This window comes from Lepus europaeus, chromosome 20 (genome assembly GCF_033115175.1).
Source record: "Lepus europaeus isolate LE1 chromosome 20, mLepTim1.pri, whole genome shotgun sequence".
Lineage (NCBI taxonomy): Eukaryota > Metazoa > Chordata > Mammalia > Lagomorpha > Leporidae > Lepus > Lepus europaeus.
Genome location: NC_084846.1, coordinates 6,077,202 through 6,091,782, shown reverse-complemented (window position 1 = coordinate 6,091,782; position 14,581 = coordinate 6,077,202). Strand labels below are relative to the sequence as shown.

The following is a 14,581-nucleotide window of genomic DNA, read 5'->3' as shown; positions in this document are numbered from 1 at the left end:
CAGCCCGGTGTCCGCTCACGAGTTCAGGGTCCACACGTAGCTGCGGGGGCTGTGTCCCAGCCCACAGGTTGAGGGCTTGTTCTCCCCAGAACTGCCGCCCACCTCCAGTGCCAGTCGTGAGCCTCAGCTTGGCTTGTGCTGTGACTACCAGGTCCAGGTGGATCCAGGTTCCCATCCCCCCCCCCCGGGGGGGGTTCGGCTGACTTGCTGCGGCAGCTCAGAGCACTCAGGGGAGCGCTGCTTTACTGTGGAGAATACGAGGGATGGGCGGGGGGGGCGGTCACGGAGCCTCCGTACCCTGTCTGGGCTCCCACCTTGTAGGAACCTCCGTGCGCTGTGCTGTCTGGAAGCTCCCAGGGCCCAGTCCTGTTGGGTTTTATGGAAGCCTCATTTCCTACACATGGCTACATCGCTGACCACCTTAACCTTTTTGAGCTCCTTCAACTTCCCGCCTGCCAGTCCTGCCCTTCTGGGCTACCTGGGGGACACTTAGCAGTGTTAGTGTGGGCCAGGACACGGACACAGCCAGCACTGAGGCTGGGTCTCGTTGTTACCAGAAGTAAGCTCTCGCTCTCGTTCTGGTGGCCTTCTCAGTGTTCCCTAACACTGTAGAACAACAAGCATCGTCATGCTGCTCACTGAAATCTTAGAGCATGAATTTTTTTTTTTTTTTGACAGGCAGAGTTAGAGAGAGACAAAGAAAAAGGTCTTCCTTCCGTTGGTTCACTCCCCAAATGGATGCTATAGCTGGTGCGCTGCGCCGATCTGGAACCAGGAGCCAGGTGCTTCCTCCTGGTCTCCCATGGGGTGCAGGGCCCAAGCACTTGGGCCATCCTCTACTGTACTCCCGGGCCACAGCAGAGAGCTGGCCTGGAAGAGGGGCAACCGAGACAGAATCCAGCGCCCCGACCGGGACTAGAACCCGGTGTGCCGGCGCCGCAGGCGGAGGATTAGTCTATTGAGCTGCAGTGCTGGCCTCTCTGCAGCTTTGAACTGCCCCAGGGGCACTGCCCAGCAGCTGTTGGGGAGCAGCGGTGGGAGCACTGAACATTGAGACAGAAACGAAGATGCTTTGAGGACAAACATCAGTCATGGCAGTAGAAGTGGAAACTGGTGGGATCCATGTTGTGGCGTGGTAGGTTAGACGCTGCCTGTGACGCCAGCATCCTATGATGGGAGCCAGTTCAAGTCCTGGCTGTTTTTTAAAAACATTTATGCATTTATTTGAAAGTCAGAGTTATACAGAGAGAGGAGAGGCAGAGAGAGAGGGAGAGAGATCTTCCATCCGCTGGTTCACTCCTCAATTGGCCACAACAGCCAGAGCTGCCCCGATTTAAAGCCAGGAGCCAGGAGCTTCCTCTGGGTCTCCCATGCGGGTGCAGGGGCCCAAGGACTTGCACCATCTTCTACTGCTTTCCCAGGCCACAGCAGAGAGCTGGATTGGAACTGGAGCTGTCAGGGCTTGAACCGACGCCCATATGGGATGCCAGCACTTTAGGCCAGGGCATTAACCTGCTGCGCCACAGCGCGGGCCCCGTGACTTGCTATTCTAATTAAGGACAGCCTTTATATTTTTATCCTTAAGTTTTTCCTCCAGTCTGTGGTGGAAACATTGTGGCTGGGTATTGACAACAAGGCAGGATTGGGTAGGGTGGTGCCTGGTTGTGAGGAAGATGAGATGAGGAAGAGCCCTCTTTGTCGTGGGGCAGCGGATCACCTCTAGGGAAGGGAACCTCCTGGATGCTTGGTGTGGGATGTCAGATGTCCGTGAGTGGAGCTTGGTGCTGGGCGGGTGAAGTTTTTTTTTTTTTTTTTTTTTTTTTTTTTTTTTTTTTTTTTTTTTTTAAGATCTATTTTATTTATTTGAGAGGGAGAGATAGAGAGCTTCCATCTTCTGGCTCACTCCCCAAATGGCTGCAACAGCCGGGACTGGGCCAGGCCGGAGCCAAGAGCTTCATCTGGATCTTCCACGTGGGTGCAGGGGCCCAAGCATTTGGGCCGTCTTCTGCTGCTTTCCCAGGGGCTGCGCTAGCAGGTAGCCGGATGGGAAGGAGAGCAGCTGGGACTCAGACTGGCACCCACGTGGGAGGCTGGCGTTGCGGCGGCAGCTTGACTCATGGTGCCCCGGCGCTGTGGGTGGGAGCAAGGGCGTTCCTTATAGCGGGAGCAGCATTGCAGTGGTGGGGCCAGGCAGGCGTGGGGAGGTCTGAGGAATGGAGGTGAGGCCATGTGGTGGGAGCCGGGAGCTCGGTAAAGGGATACTTCAACAGGTGCATGTGAAGTGGAAATAAAAGATGGTGCCCGTTTTCTGTGAATTTTTGACATGCCCCTATGCATATGTGTGCACCTGGGGCTAAAACAGGAAGGGTGTTAGAGATCACAGTGGGCTCTGTGAGCACCTGGGGGCCGAGGGGCACTGGGAACAGCTGTGTTGGCTTAGTGTGTCCCTCCCTCGGGGTGGCCATGGTTACTGTAGCTGAGGGAGCACAGGCAGGGACAGACCAGGGGCCTCAAGGGCATGGACTAACTGTCACTCCAGAGGGTAGCTGAGCTTCAGAGTGACATTGGGACTGTGCGACCCCACTGTTGCCAGCTCTGGTTGCCAAGACAGGCTTGTGCAGCCCGCCTTGCTGTTGGCTCCTTGTCCCTCCTGGGGCCGGTTCTTTGCGTCTCCAGTCTGCCGAGTCATACTGTCCCCCACTCCATAGGGACACGGGGTTAATGAGGCTCCGTGCCTTGGAGAGAGCAGGTAGTGTGCTTTGTGTCCTCTGGGACCACCCCTGAGTCTCTCCTGTGTGTCTGCCTGCCTTCTTGTCGGCACCACGCTGCCTTGGCTGAGGCCACTTCTGTCCCTTACTGAGCAGCCCATCGGGGCGCGTTTGCCTTCTGATCCTTCAAGGCCCAGGTGGCGCTTTTGGCTTTCAGGCCTTGCCATCTCTGTCACTACCACTCTTCTCTGCCCTTGCCGGAAAGAGCCGTGGTAGGCAGTATGTCCTTGCGCACTGGGCAGGGCTGTGTCCCAGCAGGACTTTGTGCCAGAGCAGGTGGCCATGGCGGTAGTGTGCCAACCCCCAGATCAGAAGATGTGACCTTTGTCTTGTGCATCCTGCCCCAGCTGGCCAGTGTGTTACAGCAGCATGATGTCTGGGCTTTCTTGGGGATGTTCTACTTTGCCCTGCCTCAGTTCCCCCCGTAGACAATTCGGTACCAATTGCCAGACCCTTTATTTAGTAGAGAGGGTCCAGGTGACCTTTGTGAAGGGGATGGGACACTCAGTTTGTGCAGGACCCAGTGGACCCAAGAGAGGGCCAGGGAGAAAGTACACAGTAGTTTGAGGTCCAGCTTGAGCTTTGTTAAGTCCCCAGGACAAGGTTGAAGCTGAAGTGCCAGACATTTGGGTGTAGACCTGGGTGCAAAGTTTCTGAGGCAGCACAGGTGTTAGCATAGATGGTGGAAGGCCTGGGCCCGTGGAAGGGACAGCAGGCCCTCGGGGGTACCTCATAGAGCCCAGGCTTCCCTGACAGGTGCCCCCCACCCCAGAGACACCTGGGCAACCCCAGTGTCTCCAAGGAACCGGGCTCCCCAGACAGCAGTCCTTGTTGGCCCTTGCCTCCTCCCCTCCAGTTGAAAGGGAGCTGACCTCGCCTGCTGAATTGGAGAGGATAAAGTGGCAACAAAGGAGCTCTTGCACAGAGCAACAGTGACTTGATTTCATGCAAATCACCATGGCCACCACCTTGCTGCGAGGGATCCGCCCCCAAACTGTATGTGTGTGTGTGTGTGTGTGGAGTACCCAGGTGCAGGGTCAAAGCCAAACCATAATGATTTATCGAGGGAGCAGAGGAGTCTCTCATGAGTTGGTAATTGTGTACTTAAGGGCTACTTGATACTGTTTTAAATGTATGGGTTGGAAATAAAAACAGTAAAAGCTCCCTGAACCCTGCCAGTTGGGCGTAGATGGCGAACAGTCCACATGGTCCATCCGTGAAAAGCCAGTCCAGTTTATTCTCCGCCAGTGCTCCTCATTCTAGGGGTGCGAGCGTTATCCGCTTGGTTTTGGCTCCATTTGAATTTCACGCTGAGTGTGTGGAGGGCCCCCTCGCGTGGGTTCCCTCTCCTTCAGTGTAAAGTCAGCGCTGCTCGTGCGTCCCAGTGTGGGCAGACACTGTTCTAGGCGCTTGAAAGGAAGCAGGCCTCAGGCAGGCAGCCACGCCCCCTTGGCCTTGTGACGTTGTCACTGGATGAGAAAGTCCGTAGAGACAGGGTCGCTGCATTGTGTGGCGTGTGGGAAGGGGCCAGGGTGTGGAGGAGAACAGGGTAGGAGGAGGGCTGGAGGCCTGGAGGGGACAGGGCAGCCGCTGAGTGCACATACTCACAGCTGCCGTTGGGACTGGGCACCCGTGGGTACTGGTTAAGTTTTTGGGTGAACAGTGCTGTGTGTGGTAGTTCAGTTTAAGGACACGTTCGATTTGGGGTGCAGGTTGAAGAACTGACTTTGAATTGCCACAGATGCTGAGATTTTGTTTAAAACACAAATGTCCCCAGTGGGAGGGTGCCTGTTGTTGGAGGCAAATGAAGTTGGTGATGGGTTGGGTTGGGTGCCGCTGGGTCAGACCTCTGGGGCCAGAAGGGGCCAGGGCTTCCACTCTGAGTGAACGTGGAGTCCGATTCAGAGGCGGCCTTCCCAGCGGGGGGTGGGGGGTAGGGTGAGAAGTGTTTACAGGCCGGATGTATTTGATGGCAGCACCAGCAGCATTGCCTAATGGACTGGATGGTCAGGGGCGTCCCAAGAGGGCCACTGCAGGGTTTAAGTCGGGCATTTGAGAGAGTAGGTTCGCCACAGGCTGGCTGGGTAGCTGTGGTGCAGTGTGGACATCTGAAATTGCCTTGAAACCTCTTGCATAAGCCCGGTGTGTTGAGATGTGACCTTTCTTCCTGCAGTTACCCCTTGAGGAAGACACAGACAGGGTCCTGGGGGCTGGCGCTGTGGTGTGGCAGGTGAAGCCACCGTCTGCAATGTCGGCATTCCATATGAGTGACAGTTCTGCTCCTGGCTGTTGTACTTCCAGTCCAGCTGCCTGGTACTGTGCCTAGGAAAGCAGCAAAAGATGCCACCTGAGGAGGTGCAGATGGTGGTCCAGGCTCCTGGCTCCCGGCTGGCCCAGCCCCAGCTGTTGGGGCCATTTGGGGAGCAAACCAGTGGGTGGAAGATCTCTCTGTAGCTCTGCCTTTCAAATAAATAAATAAATAAATCTTTTAAAAAGGAAAAGGGAGTAGGGTCCTGGGTTCTTGTGGCATCATTTCTCCTCCCGTGGTCGGTAGTTTGTGTTTGATCTGCCTGTGTTCCTACTTTGCGGTCGCTGTTACGGTCGATCTTGTCACAGGTAGGGTGAAGCCTCCAGATTTCTTCCTGTTCTTGCTGGTCTAGCGCTTTTGTGTTTCCTTGTGAGTTTTAGAATGAGCTTGTGTTTTCCGCAGAAAGTCTGCCGAGTGTTTCTGCTTGAGATTACGTTGGATCTACAGATCGATTTGGGGGAGAGTTGATGCCTTCTGACCCGTAAGCTAGGCGCGTCTCTCTGTTTGTTTATGTTTTCTTCCATTTTTCTCAGCGACGTTTTATTGCGGTTTATCTATCCTAAGTATGTCATGTTTTTATGCTGACGTGAGTGTGTCTTTGTCTCTGAGTCCTGGTTGCTTGTTGCTGCTGGGTTTCCACAGCGTGGGTGCCCCTGACTTAGACTAGGGCGACTTCCCGGTAACCTGTCAGCAGTTGGAAACCATCCTGAGTCAAAAATGCGTTTAATGCACTTAGTTCACATCCTAGTTAGCAACACAGCAACCGCGCTACTGCGGCGTCCCCGTTACTCTGCCTGGTTATTCCCCTTGTGATGGGGGTGGCTGACAGGGAGCTGCGGCACTGCTGCCGCCCAGTGTGTCAGGAGAACATCAGACGCACATTGCCAGCCTGAGGAGAGATGCGTACTCAAACTCTGAAGTACACTTTCCACTTACTATGTGTCACCTTTGCACGGTCATAAAGTTGAAGAATTGTCAGACTGTCAGAAGCTGGGGACCATCTGTGTTGACCTGGATCTTGGCAACAGAGCAGATGCTTGGGCTGCATGGTTGCAGAGGCTCCCACCTCTGGGGCAGAATGGCCTCAGCTTGGTAGGTGTGGAATAATCAGTGTTCTCGGTGCCTGTTGGGTTTGCCAGCCCAAATGGGGCCAAAACCGTCCTTCCCTGGGAGCCACCCTTGGCCGTGTCTGCAGCCAGCTCTGGGCCTCACTTAGAGGTCCCCATGCACCCCCCAGTGCCCAGGGTCTTTCTACAGAGCTCACTGGTGTGTGCTCCCATCTGTACTTTGCAAGTTCCCTTGTGAACGTTTCTCGCCATCCGCGAGCTGGGATTGCTGTGGATCCAGTTTAAAAATAATGGGCTCATAGCAGAGCAGGCTCCTGGTGTTGGTGCAGGAGCGACAAGAGGTGATGTGGACAGATCTGCCTGGGAGTCGGCCAGCTCACTGGGTTCAGCCTCTGGCCCACAGCCCTGGACATTGGACGTCCGACGTCACAGATTAGGAGTGAAGTCCATGACCTTGGGAGAGTTCCTGAACATTCTTGAGCTTTTCCTTTTACCATTTTTGTTTTTAAAGATTTATTTATTTATTTATTTTTAAAGATTTATTTATTTGAGAGGCAGAGAGCAAGAGAGAGGTCTCCCATCCACTGGTTAACTCTCCAGATGGCTGCAATGGCAGGAGCTGAGCTGATCAGGAGCTTCTTACAGGTCTCCCAGGTGGGTGCAGGGGCCCAAGCACTTGGGCCATCTTGTACTGTTTTCCCAGGGCATAGCAGGGAGCTAGATCAAAAGTGGAGCAGCCAGGACTTGAACCAGTGCCCATATGGGATGCCGGTACTGTCAGTGGCAACCTTTTTTTTTTTTTAAGTTTTTTTTTTTTTTTTTTTTTTTAATTTGAGAGAGTTAAAATGAGAGGGAGAGACAGAGAGAAAGGTCTTCCATCCGCTGGTTTTACTCCTCAAACGGCTGCACTGGCTGGAGCTGAATCCAGGAGCTTCTTCCATGTCTCCCACATGGGTACAGGGGCCCAAGCATCTGGGCCATCTTCCACTGCTTTCCCAGTACATAGCAGAGAGCTGGATCGGAAGAGGAGCAGCCGGGATTAGAACCAGCGCCCCTGTGGGATGCCGGCAGTGCAGGCAGAGGATTAACCTACTGAGCCACAGTGCCAGCTCCAAAGACTTTTTTATGCCCCAAAGATTTACTTCTTTATTTGAAAGGCAGAGCTACAGAGAAGGAAAGAGAGATTCCATCTGCTGGTTCACTCTCTAAATGCTGGCAGCAGGCAGCTCTGGGTTAGGCCAAGGCCAGGCACCAGGAATTCCATGCGAGTCTCCCATGTGGGTGACAGGGACTCAGGTACTTGGGCTGTCGTCCGCTGCCTTTCCAGGTGCGCTAGCAGTTAAGCTGGATCAGGGGGAGCGCGCGACTCAAGTTGGCGCTCTGAAGCTGGGTGCCGGCATGGCAAGTGGCAGCTCCTGCTGCGCCGCAGCACCTACCTCCAGCTGTGGTCTTCCTGACCGTACAGGCGGCCCTTCCTGGCCAGTGTGTCCTGCAGAGGTGGCTCTGGGAGTCAGAGGTAGAGCTGCCTTGATCCTGTTCCCAGGCATATCACACCCTCAATCCCTGAGAGCAAACCCAGTGCTGCTCGGAACGGCAAGTGCTTTCGTGGGGTCCAGCGTCTCTGAATTCGGGGCTGTTTGTGTCGACTCACTGGCTGAGCATCCCCAGTCCTGCTGATGTGCCTGCTGGGAGGCAGCAGTGATGGCTCAAGTCCTTGGTTCTCTGTGCTCAGGTTGGACACCACATTGGGTTCCAGGCTCCTGGCTTTGGCTTGATTCAACCCTGGCTGTTTTGGGCATTTGGAGAGTGAACCAGTAGTAGATGGATACTCACTCTTGTTTAGGCTCTCTGTCTCTGCTTTCCAAATAGAATGAAAAACATAAGTAAATAAAGATTTTAAAAAATGTACTTACTCTTGTCTCTGTTGTAGAAGGCACTGCTCTGTTGGAGGTCTGAAATCTCACTGTGCCGTTTCAGGGGATGGAGACATTCCACACTGCCATCGTGTTCCAGAAACCTCCCTTGGAAACTCAGTGTTTCTTTTTCTGTCATTCGGTTTAGGTTGTTGGGTGCATTGACGCAAGTTGACTTTTATGCAAGTAACTGCAGCCATGACCAAGTGGTAGGAGCAGCATCCTGGACCTTGGAGCCAGGTGAGTGCTTGGGGTCTGATGCCTGTGGAGTAAAGGCTCCGCCTCCTGCAGCCACAAGTCAGCTCCTTGGACACGTGAAGCCAAGTGCTTCCTCAGTAGCCGCTGGCCAACCCGGAGAAGATGGGGAGCAGGTCCCTGTGGGGTTGCAAGCCCAGGCCTGAAGAGGATGAGGATCAGGGGCGATGATCCTGGCCAGGTGGCCTTTGCCCTGTGCCCATCCCGTGATTTCCCAATGCTGACCCAAACAGAACTTTCCCTTGGTCACTCACTGCACAGCACACGGCCCCATGTAGAAGCTCAGGGCTGGTGCCCCTTGCCCTGTCCTGTGCGTTTGGGGGGCGGCTGAGCCGGCCCTCCTTGCACCGAGCTCTGCAGTGAGGACCCTGCCAAGGCTGTGTGAACCCAGCAGGACAGAGCCTGGCACATGTGTGGGGTTTTCTGTGACTTGGGCCCAGGGATGTCTGCCTGGGGAACACTGTAGGACTGAGCAGGGCCTCTTGGTGACCTCGTGGGTCAGCTGCGTTGTCCCACTGAGGGAGGGTGCCGTGGCCCAGAGTTGGCGGGCACATGTCCAGGGGCTTGGCCCCCATCTGACAGCATCCTGGTGACTCCATGTTGTGAGATTTGGCTGGTCTGGCTTGCCTGCTGTGGCATTTGCAGTCTGTGACAACTGGTGAATTATTTTTATGGGGTTTCAGCTTTTACCTGCCCGTGCATGGCAAGAAAAACGGCACTGTCAAGTGCTTCTGGTGTCAGCAAAACATTCCTGAATGTTCTGCTAATGAGGCCAGATCTTCCTGTTGGTCATTTTGTTGTGTTTTCAGAAAAATTGAGACATACTTTGTACATTCAAAAAGTAATTCAGTAGGGGTTCAAAAATTGTGCAGTTATCACCATTATTTAATTTCATACACTTTCATCATTCTAGAAGAAACCCTGTATCTATCACTAATTGCTGCTCATTTCGCCCTGCCCTGGCCCCTGGCAGCCCCCCACTCCTCTGCTTCCTGCCTGTGGATTGGGGTGGTCTCTGCATTTCCTACCCGTGAAGTTACACACTGGCTTTTCCCACTCAGCATCAGGTTTTCCAAGTTCTTCCATGTTTGTAGCAAATGTCAGTGCCTGGGTCCCGTTCATGGCAGAGTAATATGCCCTGCACGGAGGGTCCTCGGTGTGTGTATCTGTTCATTGACCATAGACGTTTGGGTGGTTTCTACTTTTTGGCTGTTGTGAACAGTGTTGTTGTCTTTTTTTTTTTTTTTTTTAAGGTTTATTTCTTTGAAAGAGTTTACAGAGAGAAGGAGAGAGAGAGAGAGAGAGAGAGAGAGAGAGAGATATCTTCCATCTACTGGCTCACTCTCCTAATAGCCACAGCAGCTGGAGCTGGGCCAGGCCAAAGTCAAGAGCCCGGAGCTTCTTCCTTCCTGGTCTTCCAAGTGGGTGGCAGGGGCCCAGATACTTGGGCTGTCTTCTGCTTTCCTAGGCACATTACCGGGAAGCTGGATCGGAAGTGGAGCGGTCAGGCCTCGAATCAGCGCCCACATGGGGTGCCATTGTTGCAGGCGGCAGCTTTACTGGCTTTACTGTCACAATACCAGCCCCAGCAGTACTACCTTTAACATTCATGAAAAAAGCTTTGTTCAGATTCTTGTATTGCATTCTTTGGGTATGTGCTTCAGAGGGGGTTTTGCTAGGTTGTATATGGATTTTTTTCCTCTTGAAATCCTTGTACAGTTTTTTTTATAATATGCATTTTTTAAAAGTTTTTATTTATTTATTGAGAATGCTGGAGGAGAGAGGTCTTCTACCCACTGATTCACTCCCCGAACGCTTGCATCCGCTTGGGCTGGACCAGGCCATCTGGGTCTCCCACACGGGTGGCAGGGACCCAAGCTGCCTTCCCAGGGTGCATTAGCAGAAGGCTGGGCTGGAAGTGGAGTAGCCAGGACTTGAATCGGTGCTTTGATGTGGGATGGGTGCGTCCCAGACGATGGCTTAACCTGCTTTCCGCAACCGTGGCCCCTGTGTGTTGCTCTGAAATGTTTTCAGGAGCTTCCAGACTGCCTGCCAAGGCGGCTGGGTACTATTTTACGTTTTCCTGGCCCTGTACTGGGCTCCCAGGGTTCTTGGGAGGTAAGGGTAGACGCGAGGACTGCTGGTTTCGTGGCGATCGGGATTAGCAGTGTGCCTGGCGCCCACTTCCTGGTGCTGGTGCCAGTGTGCCGTCACTGCCATTTGGGCGTGTCAGACATGACAGAGACAGAGAGGAGGACCAGGGACTCGGAGTCCCACAGCCACAGCTGTTCTGGTGTTTGTGCTGTTGGGAGAAGCCCCTGCAGCCCAGGGGCCTGGGGTGGAGGTGTGGCCTGCCCCTCACCCGGCTTCCCAGGGCGCTGTCTGAGGGCAGTGGGACTTGCTCGAGGCTTTTCCAGGTCCCACGCCTGGCACCTGTGCCTCTGTGGGTCCCTTTCCTAACTCGGAAGTACAGGTCCTGAGCAGTAGGTCGTTCTTGAGTGAGTGGGGGGGAAGCTCTTGTCCCCGTCAGCAGCCTGCAGGGAAGGCACAGCCGTAGCGGGAGGGGGTTCAGAGAGGAACTCCCAGAGGCCTGTTCTCCCCACGCTCTGCACGCCGGGGTTTTCAGGCTGGTAGGTAGGTGGGGTGTAAGTCAGCCCAGCATATGACTGATTGCAGGTTTGGGCCTCCTGGGCTATTTCCTGGTCAGCACTAGCCGACACCTGCTCTCGGGCCTCTTCACCTGGGCCTTCCCATTCCTGCCCCAAGACCGGGTGGGCACAGAGGAGGAGCAGGGCAGGAGGAGGGCTGGCTCCCCGCGAGGCACTGAACAGTGCACTCAGCGCCCCGCCACGTGCCTGCGTGTTCCTGAGCAGGTGGGTCAGGCTCTGCTCAGGCCAGTGGACGGCAGGGATACTGCTTGTCCCACAGGTCCGTGCTAGCCCTTGTGCTAGGGTTAGGATCAAAACTGGGTGTGGCTGTAGGAAGTCAAGCCAGTGGCCCGTGGCCCGAGTGTGAGTGCTGCTGACACTGACGGTAGCAGTCAGGCACGCTGCAGCTTCACCGGGCCCTCTCTGAGCTCTTGGTCAGACCAGAGGTGGGCACGGTTGTGGTCATGGGATTGGGTACTGCTGTAGTTCCTTTTGGGATTCCCGACTCCTTGGAGTGGGGTTGACGCTAGCCAGCAGAACTGCCTGTGCGTTGGCCCTTCACTCTGGCTGTTCTAGCTCTAGAAACGGACCCCAGAGGGAGGGCGGCGAGGAGCCGCTCTGCGCAACACTCAGACAGCAAGGCTGGGAACGGTGCACATGTGCTGTCCGGGTGGAGCTGGGGTCCCGAGCGAAGGGAGAAGGCGAGGATGTCTTCGTGAGCCATGTGGTCGGGATTAGTGGGCCGATGGCAAGCGGAAAGAAGAGCTGCTGAAACGAGGAGGGGGGTGCTGGCGTCGGTGTGCTTGTGCGGTATTCCTGCTTTTAAACTGGCGGCAGAAATGAAGCAAAGCACAGGGTCCCTCCAGGAAGAGGAGTGGAGACGGCGCTGGGGCCCCTGGTCTCCTCTGAGGGAGTGTTCCTTTGCTTCTTTGTTTTAAGATTTACTTATTTATCTGAAAGAGTTACACAGAGAAAGGAGAGGCAGAGACAGAGAGAGGTCTCCCATCCGCTGGTTCACTCCCCAGTTGGCTGCAGTGGCTGGAGCTGCACCAACCGAAGCCAGGAGCCAGGAGCTTCCTCTGGTTCTCCCACGCAGGTGCACAGACCCAAGCACTGAGGCCATCTTCTACAGCTTTCCCCGGACACAGCAGAGAGCTGGATGGGAAGTAGAGCAGCCGGGACTTGAACTGGTGCCCACGTGGGATGCCGGCACTGCAGGCGGGAGCTTTACCTGCTACGCCGCAGCACCGGCCTCCCTTTGTTTCTTCTAACTTTTACTTACTTATTTTCATTTGGAAGGTAGACAGAGATCTTCTATCCTGTGGTTCGTTTCCCCAATGCACGCAACAGCCTGGCTGGACCAGGCCAAAGCCTTTCAGGTTTCCCACATGGGTGACAGCAGCTCCAGTACTTGAGCCATCACCTGCTGCCTCCCAGGGTGCACACTGACAAGAAACTGGGTCAGAAGTGGAGTGACTGGGTCTCCAACCAGGCTCTGCTGTATGGAATGTGTATGTCCCGAGTCCCGACTGAACCGCGGCGTCAGATACCTTCCCAGAGCGTTCCTGTCCTTGGAGCTCTGTGTGCTCGTTATATGTCCATGATCACTGGGCAGAAGCTGGGCTGGTGGTGGTGGTGGCAGTAGAGCTTCTCACAGACTCAGGGGCAGAGCGCAGTGTGTGGACCTGGGTGCCCGTTGAGGGTGCTCAGTTGGTGGCTTACCCTCGGCGGGGGGGGGGGGGGGGGTTCGTTTCCCGTGACTTCAAAGTCCAGTGAGCAGCTGGACTGTGCATCTGTTAGTGAGGGAAACCCTAAGGGCAAACAGAAGTTTAAAACAAAAAACCTTAGTCTGTTTCTTAGGATTCACAGTTTTGGTTCCAGGATAACAGTACATTATTATTCCAGTCGGGTGTTGCAGGAGAAGACAAGGAGTTAATGTTTCTAAGAAAGGAAGTTTTCAGCATGAAAGAAAAATGCAGATATAAAGTCACAGCGCCTAAGTAAAGCATTTAATTCTAAATCTGTGTTGGGAGTGTCGCGATTGTGTAAGGTGCTACCTGGGCTGTGTCAGAAGGACCCAGCGGGCCCCTTGGCCAGGGCTGGGATAGGTGAGGGTGAGCGAACTCGCCCCGTCCCTGCGCCGAGGTGTTCAGAACCCACGGGCAGGACAGGAAAGACTCGGCTGTGCCCTGTGGAGACTGTCCGTGGGAAGCGGCGGCATTTGTCTTGTCCCTGTGGAGGACGAGCTGGGGGAGAGGGCGGATGTCCCTCCCAGGCAGGGCAGCGCTGTCCCCCAGGGCGCCCAGTGCACACGCCCTGCAGTGTGGCCCAGGACAGTGTGACCAAGGACATGGCCGCGTGCGCCTGTGGCTGTGAGGGATCCTGTCTGCCTACTGTGGAGTGATGCGACTGCATGTGCACAGTGGACATGTGGTTAAGTTGTGGACGGTGTCGTGGCACTCACTGGTTGTGTGGACACAGACTGACTCCTTCGTTCGTGGGCACCTGCATGGGACCAGCAGGGGTGGGCGAGGAGCAGCAGGTGGAAGGCACGAGGCTGGTCCGAGAGACTGGGACCTGGGCTCACGCCGCGTGCCACCCGTCTTCCCATTCTCTTCACATCTGTGGGCATGTTTGAAATGTTCCATACTGAAAAGTGTAATCCCAGCGTGTGACCCTGTAAGCATTTGTCCTTGTATATAGAAGGAAGTTTTTTTTTGTTTTTTTTTTTTGACAGGCAGAGAGACAGAGAGAAAGGTCTTCTTTCCATTGGTTCACCCCCCCAAATGGCCGCTATGGCTGGTGTGCTGCGCCGATCTGAAGCCAGGAGCCAGGTGCTTCCTCCTGGTCTCCCATGTGGGTGCAGGACCCAAGCACTTGGGCCATCCTCCACTGCCTTCCTGGGCCACAGCAGAGAGCTGGACTGGAAGAGGAGCAACCGGGACAGAATCTGGTGCCCTGACCGGGACTAGAACCCGGGGTGCCGGTGCCGCAGGCGGAGGATTAGCCTAGTGAGCTGTGGCGCCGGCCAGAATGAAGTATTTTTAAAACATGCAATCTTATAGGTGATCGGTAAGATAGTTTTCATTTTTGACAAGAATATATTAACTATGCTTGAGGGATTAATACTAGATGTATAAGCAAATTTCAAAAATAAAAATATGAAAGTTTAATCCCAGCTGCTCCGCTTCTGATCCAGCTTCCTGCTGATGTGCCTGGGAAGGTAGCGGATGATGACATAAGTACGTAGGTTCCTGCTACCCACCTGGAGACCCGAATGGAGTACCAGGTTCCTAGCTTCAGTCTAGCCTAGTCCTGGTTGTTGTTGGGGCCATTTGGGGAGTGAATCGGCAGCTGGAAGATCTCTCTCTGTTTTACCCTCCAGGCCAGGGCTCTAACCCGCCACACTACAGTACCAGCCCCTAAAGTAAAGTTTAAAAATTGGGGTGAGGGGGCCAGCGCCGTGGCTCACTGGTTAATCCTCCGCCTTCAGCGCCGGCATCCCATATGAGCTCTCGGCTGTGGCCCGGGAAGGCAGTGGAGGATGGCCCAAGTGCTTGGGCCCCTGCACCCACATGGGACACCAGGAGGAAGCACCTGGCTCTTGGCTTCAGATCAGCGT

At 54.8% G+C, this 14,581-nt stretch overlaps 1 protein-coding gene across 8 annotated transcripts in view; it reads left to right on the top strand.

Moving 5' to 3' along the window:
* Positions 1–14,581, top strand: part of GATAD2A (GATA zinc finger domain containing 2A) — a 97,716-nt gene that overhangs the window by 34,600 nt on the left and 48,535 nt on the right. For 2 of the 8 annotated variants that reach the window (XM_062178310.1, XM_062178314.1), the window contains exons 1-2: positions 6,718–6,797; positions 8,205–8,296. The exons of 3 other annotated variants lie outside the window; for them this stretch is intronic. The gene's annotated coding sequence lies outside the window, so the exon portion shown is untranslated. Of the gene's footprint in view, positions 1–6,717; positions 6,798–8,204; positions 8,297–14,581 lie in introns of those variants that run through there. 3 more of the 8 variants (XM_062178308.1, XM_062178309.1, XM_062178307.1) reach the window with 2 other exon arrangements.